Below are 20919 nucleotides of genomic sequence, written 5' to 3'. Positions count from 1 at the left end.
TTAGCTTCCATAGGGCATAACTGAGATGGGTGTGGCCAATTGTACGTACCTCTATTTCTGTTGAAGGTAACTTAGAAGCCTTATATTTCTCTGCCTGAACTGAAAATTTGGATAATCTTCATTAATTGGGTACCTCGTACCCATCTTTATCTTTCTTTTGTTATCTATTGAAACTTATACTTTTACCTTCTAGTACTCTCATGGCTTGCTATTCGCGCAGGGTATAGTAGATATTCTCATCTTAGGGCCTTAAGTATGAAATTTGCACATCTGGTATGCACGATCTGATAGGGCCTCAAACTGGCCACATTGTCAAGAATTATCTCTCTACTAGTGCCCTTACCTGCTGTTGTAGTGGCCCTCTGGCTAGCCGCAATTTTTCTAATTGCAAGCAACTCTATATCAATAGCAAACATAAGTCCTGGCTCGAACTCTTATGACTCAGCTCTATAGCACGATTTGGATTTGAAAGAAGGGTAACAGACTCCTGAATGCCTTATAGCTTCCTGTTTATATAATGTGGTGCACAATACATCTATAAATAAGGCTTTACTAGACACGGCTTATAGACTCCCTAGGATAGAACTGTTCTGATACCAAGTTTGTCACGCCCCAAACCTGAAGAAGTGTGGCCGGCACCCGGTACCATACTCGGCCCGAGCGTACCACTCTGTAACTGTGAATCATCTGAAAATAACGTCTCTCTCATATGAAGGTTAAACATACCCAAAACCTGATATATATAATTGTGCAGGCCAACGAAGCCGCCATGAATATCTACTGCTATACAAAAATATACAGGACTCGTCTACAAGCCTCTAGAGATAAATGAACTGTACCATGGTCGGGACAGGGCCTCGACCTACCCATCAAATCTGTATATATAAAAATGGACTCCAAGGTCTAGACCTGGTAACTCCGAGGAAGTGGAGCTTACCAACCAAGCTGATGTTTGATTCTGTCTACTGGGAGGGTATGTCCAACTGTCAATGAGGACCTGCAGGCATGAAATGCACCGTCCCCGGCAAAAGGGACGTCAGTACAAAATAATGTACCGAGTATGTAAGGCAACAGAATAACTGAAAGCTGAAACTGAACTGATAATATAATAACTGAAAGTAACTGGGAGTCAAAGATAATCTGAAGATATGCTTACCTACTGATACTGACTGAACTCTCTCAATATAGTAAGTAAAATAGTTGTCCGACCTTATAAGGATCGGTATGTGAAATTTCTCTGTTGTAGTAGGCTCGCTCATAGGCGCTCGGCCATACTAGGCTCTGTATCTTAGCCATTCTAGGCTCGCTCATAGGCGCGCGGCCACAGTAGGCTCGGTATATAACTCACAATCTGATCAGAGGTTGCCCAATAGGGGCCTGCCCATCGATTATAGCTGGATGGTGGTGAAAATACTTTAATAATGTATATATATACACTCTATGCTCTCTTGGCTGACAGAAGACAAAACTAAACTGAATATGAAGTCCCAACATGGGGGAATGCCGTCACTTATGAGACTAGGAATATGTACATAAATTCAGGAATATGAACTTCTCTTTATTTCTCGTTATCAAATACATGTAGTTACTGGATCATGCCAAAATGAAAGAAAGATTTATCCTTAACATACCTTAACTCTGTTGAGTCCTTAATACCTTCCAAGCAATTCTTCAAACAATTCAACTCAATCTACCACAGCATATGGAGATTCAAAACCAGTGCTGAGTAAAGGCTAAGTCCGCAACTTAAACTAGTAGCTCGTTTACGTAAATTTGGGCAGCATCTCCCCTGTAACAAGGCCCTCCTCTAATACCATATACCAAAAACACCAAGAATAAAATAATAACAACATTTATGCATCATTTTCCAACCTTATCTCCATGACAATATACCACAAAACAGCCCACACACCCTAATCACTTCATACATAAAACGACAACCAAAGTAGTGTAAAATAACCTTAAAATGTAATGACGAACAACCTGATAACCACCCTGACATTATGTGGTGTTTCTCCACACCCTTTCTCCTCCCAAAATCCATGAATACAGTAGCAAAAGAGGCAACCCAAAAGTAACACGAAACGGCCCACAAAACAGTCCCACAAGTTCAACAACTTAAAATTAATTTTTCAGTTTACTAAAACACCTTTCGACTTGTCTTTTCTTTCAAATTGAGTAACACAGCCAAAAGTACATAATTAATCCTCTTATATAATAAACCATCCATGAATTAAACTTAAAAATAAGTTCACAACCAGCCAACCATGACGCAACAACAAACAATATACCACTCTTTCGAAATTCGCTAGGTCTAGTCTTTACGATCGAGTTACAACTCGTACAAGCCTAGATAATGGAAGGAGAAGCATAAATTTACCTTGGACAGAGTAGAAGCCACGAAACCTAGCCCTTATTCATCCAAAATAAGTCCCCCAATGCAGCTACATGAAGGAGAAATAGAAACTAGCAAGCTGTCCGAGCTTTTCGGCACTAGAATCATATTGTAACACCCGAAATAACCTAGGTTTGTGTGGGATTTTTGGGGAGGAGTTGCAGGGGTTCAATTTGGTTTTCTTGGTCAGAAATATGGGTGAAATAAATGAGTTGATAAGACCTTAAAAGTTCCCTCTTGGCCGACTTTGGAGCTTTTAATTGAGGCCTCTCCTTTTGGCAAGTAGGTGATGCACCTACTTGTCACCTACCAATCTGTGCAGTCTCGCAAAAATACGAATATCTCTCTACTCCAATGTTGTATCAATGAAAGGTTTAATCCGTTAGAAACTAGACTCGTAGATGTTTAATTTGGTAGGTAGATCATCCTGTAATTCCAAGTATATTGGGAGAATTGCCCAGCTACATTTGACCTAAGTTTCAGCATATTTGTTAATGCAACTAGTGATGACGTTTTCCAACTTTTGTTCCACAACTCGCTTGACTTAAAAACATAATACACGACTATCATACTACTAAAATAACTCATAACATAATCTCTTTATAATGTTAAGTACCCTAGTTTCACCCCAAAAATGCATGTTATAACATTCCAACTTGTCGACTTTCAACGAAACGTATTTTCTTTAATTCGTTTAGCTTCTAAGACTTTAAACCCTCTTGGTACTGGGTATTCATGATCTTAAATATTTGTAACCTCCAATTTAACATGATAGCTTACATTATATACTTTCAAAGATGATCTCATTTCTGAGCTTACATCATTCGACTTACGACGTACTCGTACGTACGGAAACATGGGGTGTGAAAAAAACAGACATGCTTTTCAGGTATAGCGGTTAAACCTAAATGTTGCACCGAATTCACCAAAAGATGAGTATATATAAAAACTGTCATTATTCTCAAACTTTCAGCAACATATAAGATATTTCATTATCATAAAGCATAAGGAAAGTGCATCTCTATGCCTACATAACAATGCATGTCAAGTCATCAATTATCATGTACCATCTAGCATGAGGAGTATATATCTCAATGCCTACATGTCAAATGTACTTGTCAAATCATGAATATCACAATACCGTATAGCATGAGGAAAATGCATCTCTATGCCTATATTCCAAGTATGCATGTCGAATGAATGATTTCACGGTGATATTCCCAGGTACTCTCACCCTCGAACATACTCAAGCTGTTTGTCTCAAACTCCCACTCATCACACACAATCACTAAGCACTGTACAAGTACCCACACTCACTGCTGGCATGTCAACCTCAAGAGGGGCGGATCCTTCCCAAGCGCTAATATAAAGCCAATATGGCGTGCAACCCGATCCCATAAATAAGTCAATAAGTGCATGTTGCGGCGTGCAGCCTGATCCCATGAAAACCCCAATAAGGCTCGTCGCGACATGTAGCCCGATCCTATAATATTACTCATAATCGTGCCCTCAGGCCCCAACTCAGTCATCAATCTCTCTAGTCTCACGGGCTCACAAATCTCATACCACTCAGCCCAAATAATGATAACATGATGTAAGTAAATGATAACAGAGACTGAGATATGATAAGAAATTGAAGAATCATGATTGAGTATATAATTACAGTTAGAGCATATAGCCTAAACATGATTTCTAACATAATTCACAGCTCATATAATCAAACAAGTAGGGAGAGCATGGATGTAACATGATATAATAGCAAAACAGGTCTAGTCATAGTCCAATAGTCTACAAGAATCATGATTTCCCCGGTGCACGCCCACATGCTCGTCACCTAGCATGTGCGTCACCTCAATACATCTCTTATAACAGAGTTCCCTGGGTTAATTACCCTCAAATCCAAGTTTAGATATGTTACTAACCTCGAATAAGTTGAATCCAATACCAAGCAAGCCAAACAATACTCAAGAAATGCCATCCCACGTGTATCGACCTCTGAACAGATCGAAACTACCAAAAGCAACTCAAAAACATCAAATAATGTCAAAGGAAACAAACCCAATAGATAAGGGTCGAATCTTTACACATTTATTCAGAGTCAACCAAAAAGTCAAACCAGGGCACACACCTTAGAACCCGATAAAACACACAAAATCCAACAACCAATTCAATTACGAGTCCAATCATACTAATTTGACTCAAATCCACCTCCGAATCGGTGTTCAAAACTCAAAAATTCACCGTAGGAAAGTTTATACAAAACCCCAATTTCTCGTTTGAAATCATCAATTAAATGCCAAAAATGAAGATAGATTCATGAAGTATAATCAAAATCGAGTCAATGATACTTACCCCAATCCATGTAGTGAAATTCCTCTCAAAAATCATCCAAAACCGAGCTCCAAACTTAAAAAATGTGATAAAATGATCAACCCTCGAATTATATATACTATGCCCAGCATTTTCGCAGGTGCGAATAAATGACCACTTCTACGGTGTCACTTTTGCGACCAATATCCCGCTCCTGTGGAGAACAATTCAGGGTTCTTGCACCTGCGGACCACTATCCGCTTCTACGACATCGTAGGTGCGACGTCCCTTCCGCTTCTTCAAAGCACTTAACCAGCTTGCCTTCCCGCTCCTGTGCAGATGTTCCTGCATCTACGTTCCCGAAGATGCGCTTAGTTCTACGTATCTGCGACATCACACCCCAGCTTCACCTTTTGCTTCTGCGCCTCCTCACCCGCATTTGCAGCTCCACACCTACGCCCAAAATTCTACAGGTGCGGTCACACCAAGTATCAAAATTCTCAACAATGCTAACATGAATCAGAAATGGTCCGAATTAATCCGAAACACACCCAGGCTCCTCGGGAACCCGTTCGAATATACCAACAAGTCCCATAACATAACATAGATTTATTCAAGGCCTCAATTCACGCATAACAGGTGATATCATCATGGTCAATTCTCGGTCAATCTTATGAACATTCCAAATCTTCAAATTGCCAACTTACGCCAAATAGTGTCGAAACCTTCTAGAAACATCCAAATGCATATTCGTGCATACACCCAAGTCAAAAATCACCATCCGGACCTAGAGAAACCATCAAAACTTCGATCCGGGGTCAAAATACACAAAAGTCAAACTTAGTCAACTCTTCTAACTTAAAAGCTTCCTAGTTGAGAATCATTCTTCCAAGTCAACCCCGAATTACCTGAAATATAAGACCGATAATTTACACACGTCATAGTACATCATATGAAGCAACTCAAGACTTTAAACAACTGAACAAAATGAAAACGCTCAAAATGATCGATTGGGTTGTTATAGTTATAATTATGATAGCCAAGATTGCCATAATATTCTACGTATAAGCATGCGCTATGTAATGGGTAGGAAGATTTTTAAAGGTGCCTTGAAAGATATACAATTTAATGGCATACCTCATCTTTTCATACAGAAAAAAATGAATTACGATGTTGTACTATTAAGATTCTCTTAGGTGCATCAGAAAATACACAAATCAAAGGCATGCCTTGTCTTGTATTGTTAAACTAAAAAGGCAATTATGTATTTATACTTTTATGATGCCGTATCAAGTATAAACTATGTTCGAAGTAAGTACAATTTAGAAAATATATGTGGTATAAAGAGTGTTTGTTCATATTCTGATGCTAGACTAGAAGCTCGTGTTTTAGTCGTAGTATTGCACTCTAATTACTGCATTTTATGTGTGTTTGAGCTTAAATTATAGTGAATTACACTTAGTACGTATTTGAAGTCTGATTAAAAGCCCAATAAATTAAGCCGAGATCGTGTTCTGAGGTCGTGTACTAAGTTTGGATGTCAAAAGAAGATGAAACAAGTTTACTCTAAGAAATTTATACTACCGCGCCGCATGGGGCGCCGCAGGGCATGACGCAGCAGTGTAAAAAGGCCTGCTAAGAGAAAACAGTGTACGCTGAAGAAAAATACTCAAGCGCGGCGCGGGTCGCGGCAGGGGTGTGCAAAAACTGTAGAGTAATTTCTACTTCGACTTGGAAAGGGTATATTCATCCCGGGTTATTTTTACACGGTATAAATACACAAATAAACACGATTTTGTGGGGGTGACCTAACTTGGAGAGAAAAAATAAAGGACAAAACACTTGGGAGCACGGATATGATCAATATTTCTATCTTTATTCTAGTATTCGTTTATTTTATGTTTAAAAACATTATTTTTGATGATTGTATGAACATGAGTGGCTACGAATCTTATTGTTCTAGGGTCATGGGTATACATGAATGTTGATGTTTGAAGTTTAATTTGACGAAGTTAATTTTATCAAATTGGGTTGTTTATTTAATTCTGTTTTTTAATTATTTTGCTGAGTAGCTAAAAGTGAAATACTATCTACGAATCTAAAGTTGAACTCGAAAATGGGAATTCTAGATTGCATATAAAATTAAATAGAGCAAGTTCTTGAACCTGGGCATCGGGGAACAGATTCGCAATTAGGATAGACATATACCTAATTGCCTTGCTTGGTTGAAATACAGGAAGTGTAAATGCATTCTTGTTAATCTTAATTCCATAGACATATAGGCATTAAGTTAGCTTGAATAGGCGAGTAAGAACTCGACAGATTCTTATGAGCAATATCAACCCTGCCAATCAACAACCTAGATAAATCAATTAGTCATTTTCAGCCAAGAACGCAACACGATTGTTAGCTAACCCGTGACCCTGGAATATTACCTCCTATTGATTGTTATTCGAAATTGTTTAAGTGTTGTGGTTGATTTCTAATTACTTCACTATTTGATAGTTTTTAGGTAGTAAATTAGTAAATTATCTATTTTGTGAGAAATTTCTTGAATCGATAAGTTATTCGAGGTTGAATCTATTTTGTACTCACTACTCTATTACTTGACAATCAGGTATACTTGCGTGAGTGTGTTTGGTCACAACAAGTTTTCGGCGCCGTTGCCGGGGACTTAGAAATTAGCTACTTGACTGAGTTAAGCTTTTATTAATTATTTGTTCAAGTTTTAATTTTCAGTTTGCCTTGTTTGTGTTAACGGATGCTCTTCTCTTGAATGCGGAGGAGTAGAAGCGCAAACAACCTCCTTCCTTTTGACCCAGAAATTGAACGAACACTTCACAGAGTGAAGAAGGAAGTCGAAGCTAGAACCATAATAGAAAGAGAGTTGGACATCGTAGTTCAACCACAACCAATAGAGATGGCAGGTAATGAAAAGCGTCAGGTGATAGAAGCCGCGAGGCCCAATCTTTCTAATATGACTCAGGCTATTGTGAAGCCTGATATCACAGGGCATTTTGAGCTTAAATATTACATGGTACATCCGATTCGGTCCACATGGCAATATGTGGGTCTATCTCATGAAGACCCACAAAGGCACATCCAGAACTTCTTGGAAGTTATGGACACTTACAATTATCCGAACGTTTCCAAAGACGTTTCCAAGGTCTATGTCAGGCTGACACTATTTCCCTTTTCACTATTGGGGGAAGCTAAGGAGTGGTTGCATAAGGAGACCGCCAACTCAATCCGCACTTGGGATGATTTAGCAAGGAAATTCTTAATCAAGTTTTTCCCAACTAAGAAGACAAAGTCGCTGAGGAGCCAAATTCTTGGGTTCCAACAACGGGATGGGGAGACACTTCGTCAACCTTGGGAAAGATACAAGAAGTTACTCATAGACTGCCCGCATCATTGTCAGACTGATGAGGTATTGGGTCACACTTTTGTTGATGGGCTAGACGAGGCGTCAAAGATGAATCTTGACTCAGCGTGTGGGTGTAGCTGCATGGAAAGGCCGTACAGTGAAATCCAACTCTTGCGAATTAACTTCACCGCTAATGATCATAATTGGCAAGGAGATGGGGACTCATGAATAGCAATTAAACAGAAAGCAGCCAGGGTGATTGAACTTGATGACTTCTCAGCCATAAGAGCAGATATTGCAAAATTGGCAAATCAGATGAATAGAATGACAATGCAACAAACACAACAGATGCAACATGTACAACATATGTCTATTTGCTGCAAGCTATGTGGTGACAATCATATGAGTGACATATGCCCTACGAATCCTAAATCTATATACTATGTGGGGCAACAGAGCAGAGGTCTGATGAATCAGCATACACAATATGGGAACACTTACAATCCAAATTGGAGGAATCATTCTAACTTCTCATGGGGCGGAAATCAACAGAATCAGAATCAGTTTAGGCCCCAAGGAATTTTCAATAAGCCTCAGAAGCCAGCCCAACAAACAGAAGAGAGTACGAATGACTTGCTGAAGAAGTTGTTGCTTGACAATCAGTAGCTCAGGACCGATTTCAGAAATCTTGAGAGGCAAATGGGACTGTTAGCAGCAAATCAAAATACTAGACCTGCAAGCTCTCTTCCCAGTGATATAGAGAAGAACCCTCAAGTTAATGCAATTACACTCAGAAACGGGAGGGAACTATAGGAAGTGCCAAAGAAGATAAAGGACAAGCCTATACCTGAGGGGGAGCTGATCCCTAAGGCAATACACGAGTCAAAGAAAAATGATGCAGGTTCAGAGCTAGTGGAGGCTGCAAGGCCACCACCACCTTTCCCCAGAGATTGCAGAAAAAGATTGATGATCGCATGTTCAACAAATTTCTCTCTATGTTGAGCCAGGTCCAATTAAATGTACCATTGGTGGCTGTACTTTGTGAAATTCCAAGTATGCTAAGTATATAAAAGATATAGTGGCTCACAAGAGGAAATTGACTGAGTTTGAGACAGTTGCACTTACTGAGGAGTGCACTTCAAGGGTCCAAAACAAGTTTCCTCAAAAGCTTAAGGATCCTGGCAGCTTCACCATCCCTATGCGAATTGGTAATATTGATGTGGGTCGTGCTCTTTGTGATTTGGGGGGAGCATAAATCTGATGCCCTTGTCCTTGTTCAAGCAATTGCGTCTGGGAGCTCCAAGACCAACCACTGTGATATTGCAATTAGCTGATAGGTCCATAGCCTACCCTGAAGGAGTGATTGAAGATGTGTTGCTACAAATTGGGAAATTTATCTTCCCAGCTGACTTCATTATTCTAGATTTTGAGGCTGATGAACAAGTTCCAATCATATTGGGACGACCTCTCTTTGCTATTGGTGATGCAATTATTAAAATTAGAGAGGGAAAAATGATTATGAGGGTCGACAACGAGGAAGAAGTTTTTAATGTCTACAAAGCGATCCAACTTCCCCGCCACTATGAGGAGCTCTCTATGATATCTGTTGTGGAGGTGGATGAGCAACTTCTTTACATGAGTGTATATCTAAACGATTCTCTAGAAAAAGCACTCATATTGTTCGATATCTTGGAGATTGATGATGAGGTTGAGGAGATGATGCATATCCTAGATGCATCTTGTGCTTACATGCAGGGAATACACCCCTTTGAGCCCCTGAATAAGCCAAGTGGTCCTCCTCCAAAGCCGTCAATTGAGGAGGCTCCAAAATTGGAGCTTAAACCACTACCCCTCACCTTCAATATGCTTATTTGGGTAGTTCTGGCACTTTACCTGTTATTGTTTCTTCTGACTTGCCTAAATTGCAGGAAGAAAAGATATTGAGAGTGCTACGTGAGCACAAGAGAGCAATTGGGTGGACGACGTCTGACATTAAAGGCATTAGTCCAACTTTCTGCATGCATAAAATCCTCATGGAGGACGGACACAAGCCAAGTGTAGAGCAACAACGCCGACTAAATCCAATAATGAAAGAGGTGTAATAAAAGAAGTGATTAAGTGGCTTGATGCAAGCATTGTATTTCCAATCTCTGATAGCAAATGGGTAAGCCCCGTTCAATGTGTGCCTAAGAAAGAGGGGATGACTATAGTGGTTAAAGAAAATAATGACTTAATTCCTACAAGAACTATCACTGGGTGGAGAATTTGCATAGATTATAGAAAAATGAACAATGCCACCCGAAAGGACCACTTTCCCCTCCCCTTTATTCACCAAATGCTTCATAGATCAGCTGGTCAAGAATACTACTATTTCTTGGATGGTTATTCGGGGTATAATCAAATTGAAATAGACCAAGAGGACAAGAGAAAACCACATTTATGTGTCCTTATGGCACGTATGTGTTCAAGAGAATGCCCTTTGGTCTCTGTAATGCACCTGCGACTTTTCAAAGGTGTATGATGGCTATTTTTACTTACATGGTTGAAAGATTTATAGAAGTGTTCATGGATGATTTTTCTGTATTTGGGTTCTCTTTTGATAATTGTTTAATGAACCTTGATAAAGTGCTTGCTAGGTGTGAAGAGACAAACTTGGTACTAAACTAGGAAAAGTGTCATTTCATGGTACGTGAAGGTATAGTCTTGGGGCATAAGGTGTCCAAAAATGGTTTGCAGGTGGATAAAGCAAAGGTGGAAGCGATTGAAAAATTGCCCCCACCGACATCCGTCAAAGGCATTTGCAGTTTCTTGGGTCATGCAGATTTTTATCGTCGTTTCATTAAAAATATTTCGAAAATTTCTTCTCCTTTGTGCAGGCTTCTTGAGAAAGTTGTCCCCTTCAAGTTTGATGATGCCTGTCTGAAAGCATTTGAGAAGCTGAAGGGAAGGTTAGTGACTGCATCAATTATCATTGCCCCAGATTGGGCGCAACCATTTGAGTTAATGTGCGACGCAAGTGACATAGCAATCAGAGCTGTTTTGGGGAAAAGGAGAGATAAAATCTTTCACTCCATTTATTATGCGAGCAAAACTATGAATCCAGCTTAGATGAATTAGACAGTTACTGAAAAAGAGTTGCTCGCAGTGGTGTGGGCGTTGAAAAGTTTAGATCCTATCTAGTGGGAACCAAAGTCATCGTCTACATAGATTATTCAGCTATCAAATACTTGTTTGAAAAGAAAGATGCCAAGCCAGGGCTGATTCGTTGGGTCCTCCTCTTGCAAGAATTTGACTTAGAAATCCGCGATCGAAAAGGGACAGAGAATCAAGTGGCCGATCAGTTGTCCAGATTAGAAAATCGGAACCATGTAGCTGAAGGAGGGTCAATCAAAGAAACATTTCCAGATGAGCAGTTATTAGCAGTCACCTTAGGTGAAGCCCCGTGGTATGCAAATTATGTGAATTTTATTGCAAGTGGGGTGACGCCACCAGAATTGACACCTAATAATAGAAGAAGATTCCTACATGATGTGAGGCTCTACATGTGGGATGAGCCATTCCTATATAGGCAGTGTGCAGATCAGTTGGTGCGAAGATGTGTTCCTGAGAAAGAGATGAATGCAATATTGCATGACTGTCATGCCTCGCCTTACGGAGGTCATCACGGTGGGTGATAGAACCGCCCAAAAAGTGCTACAATCAGGTTTCTATTCACCAAAATTGTCTAAGGAGGCACATGCCTTTGTTAAAAAGTGTGACCGGTGCCAAAGAACCAGAACAATCACGAAGAAGCACGAGATGCCTTTGCAAAATATTCTGGCAGTAAAGCTTTTTGATGTTTGGGGGATTGATTTCATGGGACTGTTCCCATACTCTAATGGTCACAGGTACATCTTGGTAGCGGTCTACTATGTTTCTAAGTGGGTGGAGGCCATTGCTCTTCCTACTAATGACGTAAAGGTAGTGGTGAATTTTGTAAAGAATCACATCTTCACACGCTTTGGGACTCCAAGAGTGTTGATAAGCGACGGAGGAACTCACTTTTGTAACAAATTGCTGAATAATGTTCTTGCAAAGTATGGAGTTAAGCACAAGGTTTCCACTACCTATCATCCCCAAATGAGTGGTCAAGTAGAAGTTTCAAACAGAGAGGTAAAATAGATTTTGGAGAAAACAGTAAGTGGAAATAGAAAGGACTGGACCGGGAAGCTGGACGACACATTATGGGCATATCGAACTACATACAAGACCCCCATAGGTACTTCTCCGTACATGTTGGTTTATGGGAAGGCATGTCACTTGCCCGTTGAACTTGAACACAAAGCTTATTGGGCGATTAAAAAGCTAAATATGGATATGGACTTAGACGGTGAGAAGAGGTTACTACAACTCAACGAGCTTGATGAGTTTAGATTGCACGCGTATGAAAATGCCAAATTGTATAAAGAAAAGACCAAGAGATGGCATGAAAAGCAATCCAACATCGCGAGTTTGAGCCAGGTCAGGAAGTTCTCTTGTTTAATTAGAGGTTGAAGCTTTTCCCTAGAAATCTTAAGTCTCAATGGGCAGGTCCTTTCGTTGTGGTAAGTGTAAGGCCTCATGGAGCGGTGGAATTGCGTGATACGAGCTCCAGTGGTACCTTCTTAGTAAATGGGCAGAGAGTAAAACATTATTGGGGTGGTGACATTGCACGACACAAGACCTCAGTGAACTTGGCCGACGCTTAAAAACGGGTTGAGTCATGCCGTGACGTTAAATCAGACACTTGTTAGGAGGCAACCCAATTTGTTTTTCTTTTATGCTTCTAACATTTTTTTTTGTTTTGTTTTGTTTAGAATAGTTTATATAACTGTAGTTTAGGATTATTAGAGTTTAGGAGTTTTGAGACTTTGTTGGGCAGGTACAAGCATGAATTGGACATAAAATAAGTACATAATAGAGTCGGGGTGCAACCCGTGAGCTAAATATAAAAAATGAGGCAGATTCTGATTGGTCTACCGTGCTGCGTGGGGCGTCGCACCATGCGCCGCGTTAGGCTAGATGGCTCTCAGATGAAATAAAATCGACCCTCTGATAAAATACACTACCGCGCCGCGCCCTACGACGCGGCAGTGCAACGTATTGAAAAAAAAATGTTTTTTTAGTTTTTTTTTACCAAAACACTCGTTCCCTTCCCCCCCCCCCCTCTAATTCTGCTTCAGCACTCACCCTTCTCTAATCCCCAATTTCCCAATTCTTCTTCTTCTCAAATTTCTTCCACACACCCCTCCAATCCCCTCTATTCATCTTCAAGGTAAGTATTCCTCTCTTCTCTTCTCTTTTCTTTTAGTAGTTTCTTTTAGTAGTTTATTCATCTTCAAGGTAGTTTTAGTTTATTTTGAACCAAACCCTAGGTAAATTTAGTTGTGTAATTTGTTAGTTTTTTGCTTATTATGGTAGAAAATGGTGCTTAAATTGTGGAATGTTTACTGTTCTAGCGATTATAGAATATTTTTGGTGTGTTTTGATGGCGTGGAATTGATTTATGTTGAAGCTTGGTTGGGATGCCTTTCTAGCCGAAAATTAGTGAATTTGATGCAAAATTTGTAAACTTGGTGTTATTGTGAAGATGTAGTGTTGTTGTGCTTGTGGTGTGAGGTGAATTTTCTTTGGTTACATGTTGAGTCTACCCCAATTTGAATTGCCAATAAATAGGTGCAAGATATGCCTACAATGTGCTTGTTGAAATGTCTTAGTGACATAACATTGTGTAGTGTTACAAATTGAGAAACAAGGTGCTTTGTAGGATATAATGCTTTATGATAAGTGTGGGGTGGGATGCAATGTTTTATGCTGTGAAACTTTAACTTGTTAGCCCCAAGTTCTAATTGATTGACCACCCCATGCTCATGTATTTCTAGGTGCCATATGAGATGTCCGATTCATGCTATTATGCTTGTGTAGTGTTGTATTGTATCTTAATTTTTTAGTAGAGAATTAGACTAACTTCTTGTTTTCTTTGTTTGTTTGTTTTATATTTTTCTTGATTACTAGCTTAGCTTCTTAATTTTGTCTCTGACACTAGTGTTATCCGTGGTTATGTGTTGGAATGTTGTGTTGGTGGTTGAGTGGGCTGCTGATTGCTTGTGGCGTACTTCCAATGGGGTAGTCTGAGTCCCCAATATATATTTTACTTGCGAACATGCCAATTACATAAGTGTGGGGTGGTTACCCCGTTTGATCTTGCTTTGTTTTACGTGTTGTGGCTAACATTGTTCGTCTTGTGCAGGTACAATGTCTCGCCGCCCAAGCAAACATTCTAATATAGGCTCTTCTGAGGTTGCCTCTAGTAGCCATCTGTAACACCCCGGAAAATTTCGAAGTACCTAAGTGTAAGGCCTGGTAAAATTTGCAAAGAAAATAATGTTTCATGGTGCCGGACTAGGCTTACGTGTTTGAGGATTATAGAAATTCTTCGCGGCGAGCTTGCTCGCCGCGGCTCGGACTTTTTGGGTTGAACAATGCACGAAAAAGTCAAGGAAAATTTTCGCCGGAAATGTCATTTATGCGGTCCATTATGCGACCGCATAATCACTCTGCGGGCCGCATAATGGCCGCAGAAGTGAGCAGGTGAGGGATCGACCGCATACTGATCGTATACACATGCAGTTCTTTTGGCTATTTTGTAACCAATTATGCGACCGATATGCGGTCCGCATATCGGTTATGCGATCGCATACCTTGTTCCGGAGCTCCATTTATGGGTTTTTAAAACCCAACCCTACTTCGTTAAATACACTCTTTGGGTCATTTTTGAGCTATTATCTGACATTTTAGAGTGATAGAGGGTTCCCTAGAGTGAGAAGGTGTTCTCCAATAATTGTTCTTCAATTCTTGCCCAAGTTTTAAAAGATTGAGAAGGGAAACTCACTAGGACTTTATCCTAGAGGTAAGATTCTACACCCTAACCCTCAATTTCGATTTTTTTTGTAGAAATAGATAATAAGCAAGATAATTTATTGGCAAGAGGGTTGGTTATTTTGCATGCATGTGTTATCAAAGGGTGTAAAAAGATTGTTTAGTTAAAAATGGTAAAGGTTGGGTTGTGGGATGATGGAATCCTCCATGAAAGGACCTTGAAATCTTAATGCACATCTAGTGTTTGATAAAATGCTCAAATGAGCTAGAACCATGATCATCTTCCTAATTTTAGTTCAATTTGTTATATTTCTAAAATAGATTGAAGTTGCTAAGAATTCCGGAATATTTAGAGTGTAATGAAGCTCAAGTGAGGTATGTTGGCTAAACTCTTCTCTTAGAATTGAATCCCACGATATTCATGTAAATTATGTAAGTCCCGAGTGATTCATTATGAGATTGGCTATTCTGAGTAAGATTGGGTTGAAAGATATATGTTCAACAAGCATCCCAAATGCTCTATTCATGTTATGTTACCAATTGAGGATGAGTTAAAATATGGGTTGTGCATTAATAATGTTTCGACTTTAAGTCAAGTTCAAATGAAGGATATTATGCCAAATTTTGTGAAATATCTCTATGTGCATTAGACTCTAAATTGTTTACATGTGTACTACACACTTTGATTTGATTTGCGTTTATTGTTGATGATAAGGATGATATTTGAAATTGATAATGTGAGCATGAAATATTGAATATGGCCAACGTGCCAAGAATGATCTTATAATTATGGCCACTAGTGCCAATGAAATGAAAAGAGGTGAAAGTATTATGAAATGCAATGATTGATATAAAAAGGTTGATGTCTCAAATAAGACGGCCTAGCCGATCTGGTCATGATCGGACACCATGCCGCACACATGGTGGTGATTGTGCTGGAAATTATAATTGAAAGGGTAATTGTGGTTGATGTCCCTAATGGATAGCCTAGCTGATCGGGTCGTGATCGGACTCCGTGTTAAAGATGGTGGTATTGATATTGAGAGAAATTGTGGTTGATGTCTCTAATGAGATGGCCTAGCCGATCGGGTCGTGATCGGACTCCGTGCTAAGTGTACGGTGGTACCAGTATTGTGAATAATGGTATTGTGGACAATGGTATATCGATACTAAAAATCTCCCGATGTGAGATATGGAAATTAATTTGAACACTGTCTTGATCCTAAATTGAGGTTTGATGTTGATTAAGGCTTTCATTGATATTATGATAATCTTATTTGTATTATTTGTCATTTTATTGAGAGGGTGTTTATTTATACATACTAGTGCTATTCGACAGTACTAACGTCCCTTTTGTCGGGGGCGCTGCATCTTTCAATGGATGCAGGTGGTTCCACAGCAGGAGATATTGGTCAATGATAGCAGTTCACCTTCTTCCCAGCTGACTTGGTGAGCCCCACTTCATTCCGGGGTCATGAATATTTTGTACTTTGTGTATTCTGTTTGAGGTATATCTGTGGCCTTGTTGCCGGCATTATCATTGTACTCTTCTTTATCTATAGAGGCTCCGTAGACATAATGTGGGTTGTGTATTGGTGCTAGGGAAATAAAAACTATGTTATGTTGTGGACGTATTACTATCCATTTGAGACTTTAAAAATGATGAAACTATTGGAAATGAATTGGTATTGTAGACATGAACACATTTTTGTCTAATTAATGATAATATGTATTATCTCTATTCATGGATGAGTTTGGGTAGAATAAAATCTAACAGGCTTGCTCGGTCGGGTTCACTCGGTTGAGCACCAGTCGCACTCCTCGATTTTGGGGTGTAACAAACTTGGTATCAGAGCCTAAGGTTTTAAAGTGTCCTAGGATGTCTCGGAGTCGTGTCTAGTAGAGAACTTATTATCGGTGTATTGTCGACCACATATATAATTAGGATGCTACATGGGCATTTAGGAATATTATCCTTCTTTGATATTCTTAATCGTGCGATGAAACTAGTTGTGAAACTGTTTTTCCTCCAACTCGTGCGTTGAGGTTCAAGGTAAGTTTAAATGCTTATTTGGTTTATTCCAAGTAATGCTGTCATGTGACATGACGAAAGGGTAAAGGCTTGAATATTAAACAGATGGCACATGTATCATGTCGAATGAATAGTATGACATATGAGACAAGTATATCGTACCATTAGCATACTTTATGTGAGAAGAGTGCTAGAAGTGATTACCCACCTCGTAAGAGGAAGTGACGTGATAAATGAGACATAAGCTTAACTAGTACATGTGGATAGTATGGGAGCCATGTATATGGTTCTAGGATGTAAACATGTTACATAGGCACGTGATATATGAAAGGCATGGCCTAGAGAGTAATGATAAATGTGTAGGTCTCTCACGGGAGACAAGAAGTTATGAAAGGAGAGTTGATTGAACCCACAATGAGAAAACCCTAGCACTATGAACGTTATAAGAATCCTAGGAATGTGGGAAGTGGTGTTACACTCCAAACAGGATATTGACATGAGGGAGTTAGATCCCAAGCCTATGTGACTAAATAAGAGTAGAGAACGTATGAGGTTAATACCATGGTGACTTAAATCTCCCTAATAGTCGAACATATATATGAGGGATAGAGACATGAGACATATTTTCTTGAAGTTACTAAATTCAAGACTTATGTCAAAATGTGCATCATTCACCCCAAGTGGGGAAAGTTCACAAGCTGATTGGTCCCATTGTTAAGTGATACTTATCTTCCATGAAGGGTAAATAAAAGAAGTTACATGCTTGTTAACTGACAGTTTAAACCATCTACAGTCACTACTGTTTCGTGACTTGTCGGTAAGAGTTTAGGATAGGATAATAATTGTTCTAGTTGCTTGAGGACAAGCAAGAGTTTAAGTTGGGGGTGTTGATGTGCCGTAGAATTTCGGCACATTTGATACCAATTACATAAACTTTAGTTCATCTTTCAATGCATTTTTAGTTAATTCTTATAAAGTTTTGGTGTTTTGCTGTGCATGAGGCTTGAGGACCCAAAACATGGAAAATAAGTCAAAAAGTCACAAAAGGGTAGAAATGTTGCAAGTATGCGATCGCAAAAAGCAATATGCGGACCGCATAACCATCGCAGACTGAAGCAGACTCATGGGCAACTGAAGAGGAGAAAATGCGATCCATTATGCGGCCGCATAACGCTTATGCAGACCGCATAGTGGCCGCATAATTGAAATAAATAAAGCTGAGAAGCACTTCTACGGAGGAAAATGTGCTCGCATAATGGAAATGCGTAACGCATAATTGAAATGCAGTCAATTGCTGGGTTAAGAGAATTGAGATTATGCTATGCTTTAGGAAGATATGCGGACCGCATACGTGATCTGCGACCAGTATGCGGTCGCATAAGTGCTCTGCATGGACATTTTTGTCCAATTTTGACCCTGACTTTTAGCCCACTATAAATAGATTTACTAGGGTTTTGTGGGTCATCTTGTCTGAAAAAGAGGCTACATTGAAGGCATTGAATAGTTCATTGTTTTGGAAGCTTTTGAATAGAGATTCTTGCACTTTTGTAAGCTTTATGACTTTAATTATTGTTTTATCTTTGTATTTTAGTATGAGTGGCTAGTCTTAAATACTAAGGTTGTGGACCCTAAATGGGTGTAATATTAATGGGTGTTTACCATTGAATATATATATAACAGTTGGTTGATATTTATTCATTTCTCATGCTTCATTTATTGTTGGTGGTTGCAAACATTAACAAATTCCATTTTACTCTTTCTTTACTTGGAAAAGTGGGTTAGGGTTTGGAAGAATTGAATATCAAAAACTCAAGGCTTTAAACCTTATTTAATAGAATCACTTAGGAATAAGTGAATTCTATTTGGCATAAATTGATTAATCCTAATTGCAACTCTTTTATATTTGAAAAAATCATAAAGAGGAAATACTACTCAACTATTGAAAAATATTGAGTAGTCACTTAGAAATCATTTGCATATCAAAGGACCTCCCATTAAAAATATATCATATTAACACCGATAGCATTACATTCCATTGAAGGGGACCCAACCTTGGTTTCTTTAATTAAATTAATTACAATCTCACAATATTATATTTGTCTTCACCACACACAATTACAACACTCTTGTTAGCTAACGGAATAGAATTACGATTTAAGTCAAGTTTCACATTACTCAAGTAATCTTTTCACACCTATTCCCTGTGGGATTCGATCCCAACCTAGTTGGGTTATTATATTTGACATCGATCGCCTTACACAATTTGTTAAGGTGTAATTTGAGCGTATCATAGACCTTTTTGACTTGATATGATATGGATGCACTATTGAGTTAAATACCTGGAAGGAGATTTTGTCGCTTTCATTGCTTGAGGACAAGCAATAGTTTAAGTTTGGGGGTTTGATAAGTTGGTATTTTACCAACTTATCTCATCTTTAAGCTTATATTTTGCTATATTTGGTTGATAAAATCATGTGTTTAATGTCGTTTACTTGTATTTTGTAGGTTCTATGTGATTTAGAAGTGATCATGAAGAAACCAAGTGAAAACGAGTCAAAAAGAAGTTGCAAAGAAGAAAATCTGAAGAATGGCCTCAGGTGTCGCAATTGCGACATATTTGAGGGAAATGTGAAGATAGCAGAATTGGAAATTGCGATTAACCAATCGCAATTGCGATGTAAACCCGGTCAAACAAGGTTCGTAAGTGTGAAAAAGGTCTTTGCAAATGCAAAGTCAAACCAGACAGTCAAACTTCGCAAATTGGAAGTCTTTATCGCAAATGTGATGGTCAACCAGTGTTCGCAAATGCGAAAATCGCGCTTCAGTTTTGGGTACTTCTAAAATTTTCACATTTTTTTGGCCCCAAGCCATTTAATACCCGATTAGCTCATTTGTAAAATATCTTTGGCTTATGTTCACTCCATAGACTAGAGAAGACAAGTTTTGGGAAGCTAGGGTTCTTGCACACACACTTGGGTCTTGAAGATTTGAAGCTTGTGGTTGAGAATTTCTTAATCATTTCTTCATTTCCTTGCTTTGTATTGAATATTTGAGTGTGTAGTATTTTTTCCAACACTTGAATCTTGTTTATGGAAATATTCATATTTAAAGTGTGGATTAAATATCTTGTTGTGCTTATGTATTGAACGATTTTTATTTATTATGAAGTGAGTTATTGCTTCTTTAATTATTCTTGTTCTTTAATGTTTCCAAAGGGATTAGCTAACCCTAGGACTCGCCCATTAACTTCGAATTAATTTTGGGAAAGATTATTTGGGGTTGGGAAAGATTAATTAAAAAGAACTTGAGGCTTTAACCCTCACTTTATAGATTCTACCAAGGGGATAGGATTGAACTACTTGTAGTCGTATTCGGGTGTGCTTAATCTCTTAATTGTTTTAGGGATAATTCAATTAGGAAGTCTTGTTAGTCTTCAGAAGAAGCTAATATAGAATTATTACCCGAGGCTAATTAACATAAACTTGCTCCCATTTGTAAAATCGTGAAATACATTGGATCATTACTTGAGTGTAATTCCCTATGCGTCCATACTTGTAGCTATTGATCATTTTATTTTTCTTCTAGGTTAGTTTTCATTTTCGCAATTAGACATAAATATTTTTTCAAAATATTTCTAAGTGTTTGGCTTAGCATAATAAGTGATAATTCTCTTACACGCCTAGTCGCCTACATATTGTTTTCTGTGAGATTTGACCCCGACTCATAGTTAGGTAAATTATATTGCATGCGACCGTGTCTATTTACTTTTTAGTAGTAGATTTGGACGTCATCACTGTCTTAGTTGTTATATGCTCTAAACGTGTTTCCATGCCTAATTGCTACTTGTTGTCATTGTTCCTCCTGTTCATGATATTAGTTCTTTCCATAGTTTCATAATCTCCTACTATTTGCTCAAGT

Source organism: Nicotiana tomentosiformis, chromosome 3, assembly GCF_000390325.3.
Source record: "Nicotiana tomentosiformis chromosome 3, ASM39032v3, whole genome shotgun sequence".
NCBI lineage: Eukaryota > Viridiplantae > Streptophyta > Magnoliopsida > Solanales > Solanaceae > Nicotiana > Nicotiana tomentosiformis.
This window is presented reverse-complemented; position numbering follows the sequence as displayed.